The sequence below is a fragment of the Babylonia areolata genome, chromosome 8 (assembly GCF_041734735.1).
Source record: "Babylonia areolata isolate BAREFJ2019XMU chromosome 8, ASM4173473v1, whole genome shotgun sequence".
Lineage (NCBI taxonomy): Eukaryota > Metazoa > Mollusca > Gastropoda > Neogastropoda > Buccinidae > Babylonia > Babylonia areolata.
The window spans coordinates 28,640,162-28,642,661 of NC_134883.1; the positions used below are offsets into that span (position 1 = coordinate 28,640,162).

Consider the following 2,500-nt stretch of genomic DNA (forward strand, 5'->3'; position numbering starts at 1 on the left):
GGTTGTTCTTGGCAAAATTCTGTAGAAAAATCTACTTCGATAGGAAAAACAAAACTGCAAGCAGGAAAAAAGAAAAAAAGAAAAAAAAAAGGTGGCACTCTCCGTGTGGCGACGCGCTCTCACTGGGGAGAGCAGCCCGAATTTCACACAGAGAAATCTGTTGTAACAAAAATAAATAAATAAATAATTTTTTTTTTAAAGAGAGAAATACAAATACAAATAATTACATCATGCCGACCTGGGAGATCGGGAAAATCTCCACCCTTTACCCACCAGGCGCCGTTACCGAGATTCAGATCCGGGACCCTCAGACTGAACGTGCAACGCTTTAACCACTCGGCTATTTGCCGGCCTGTTGCTGTCATGTTTAAAACCAAGAATCTGCTAACCCCACAAACTGTCAGTCCAACTCTGTCAACCACTCGGCCACCGTGCTCCATGCTGTGGGAGAACTGCGAAACGCCTAACCAAGCGATAGTTTCAGTCAGTATACGGAACGTAGTACAATGAACAAATGTTTTATTGAGGGTAACTGGATAAGCTGGAAGCTTCTTTACACCATGCCCTCCCTCACACACAAACACACACACCCACTCACATGCACAAAAGATGAAAAAGGAAAAAAAAAAAGAAAGAAAAAAAAGTGAAAGAAAAAAGAAAATCGGAACGGACACTCGGTGTAGACGGTAACAACAACAACAACAACTACAACAACAAGAGTTAATCACGAAACATAAAAAAATAGCATGGAATATAACTCACGCACACACACACACACACACACACACACACACACACACACACAAAACAACAACAAAAAAACAACAACAACAAAAACACGCACGCACGCACCAGCTTACGCACGCATGTATACACGGACTGATATACACTAATCTTCTGAGCTCCTTTCCCTGTATCATATGCAAGATGTGACAATGCGCAACACGATGAAAAAGATGACTCCCCAAGCACCTCTGGTCCTAAGGAGCCAGGCTATCAAAACAAGATTTCTCCAAGAGTTCTTTTTTTTTTTTTTTTTTTTTTTTTTTTTTTTTTTGCTGCCCCATCATCTGCACCGTTTCAGTGGCATTACTCCCACGCCGCTCATTTAGATTCCCCCATACACGGCCACACCCGGGTTCGTCCGTCGCAGTTCCAGCGTCGGCAGTCCACAGGGAACCATCGATGTTAGGTCGCCAGGAGGCCACACACCAGAGGAGACCCTGCACTGCTGCTGAGTCACTTCGGTGGTGTTCAGTGGTGCCTGTTCTGATTTTACGTACTTAGGACACCACCTACTAAGCCCCCTACTAACGACAATAATGGCTTAGTCGCGGAGCCAGACTAAGTGAGCGTCCCTCCCAGAGTGGAGACCGCCACCACGTCCCTCAAACAACAGCCCCCGACGAATCCGCCGATACTGACGACATTGACAGGACTCACCCCAAGCACAGAAGTGGAGGGGTATCGAAACTGAGGTCACCATGAGAGCAGGGCATGAAAGGCCACAGACTTTGAGACTATTTTGTTTATATTGATGACGATGAAGGAGGAGGAGGATGACGATGATGATGACGATGTTGCTATGGAGGTCCATTTTGGTTTGGGACTGCGTGACAAGGCTGTACTCTACGCTTCCTGTCATAATGATATCCCGGCGTTAACCAGGCCCGAGAGTTCTCCAAGAGTTCTGTCGCCGCGGCGACCACCTGGAATGAACAGCACCAAGACCCAAGACTCCACAGCACCGGACAACCCGACGCCGAGAGTGAACACCAGCAATATGTCCGCTGTCGCCCTTTCTCCAAAGTGTGACTGGAAATTCGAACTGAGCATCTAGCTAGTCGTTCTGATGAGACACCCCCGGAATCGGAGTATGGCTGGACGGGCGCCATAGCCGAATGGTTAAAGCATTGGACTTTCGATCTGAGGGTCCCGGGTTCGAATCACGGTGACGGCGCCTGGTGGGTAAAGGGTGGAGATTTTTCCGATCTCCCAGGTCAACATATGTGCAGACCTGCCAGTGCCTGAACCCCCTTCGTGTGTATACGCAAGCATAAGATCAAATACGCACGTTAAAGATCCTGTAATCCATGTCAGCGTTCGGTGGGTTATGGAAACAAGAACATACCCAGCATGCACACCCCCGAAAGCGGAGTATGGCTGCCTACATGGCTGGGTAAAAACGGTCATACACGTAAAAAGGCCACTCGCGTATATACGAGTGAACGTGGGAGTTGCAGCCCACGAACGCAGAAGAAGAGTATGGCTGCCTGCATGGCGGGGTTTAAACGGTCATACACGTAAAAGCCCACTAATGTACGTACGAGTGAACGTGGGAGTTGCAGCCCACGAACGCTGAAGAAGAAGAAGAAGGAGAAGGATGAGACGATAAACCGAGGTCCCGCGTGCAGCACGCGCCTGGCATACTGAAAAAGAACCCTCATGGCAACGAGAGTGTTGTCCTCTGGCACAATTCTGTAGAAGAAATCCGCTGTGA

The 2,500-nt window shown here is 48.1% G+C and overlaps 1 protein-coding gene across 1 annotated transcript in view; it reads right to left on the reverse strand.

Annotated features, from left to right (window-relative positions):
• Positions 1 to 2,500, reverse strand: part of LOC143284709 (uncharacterized) — a 50,640-nt gene that overhangs the window by 47,185 nt on the left and 955 nt on the right. The gene's annotated exons all lie outside the window — the stretch shown is intronic.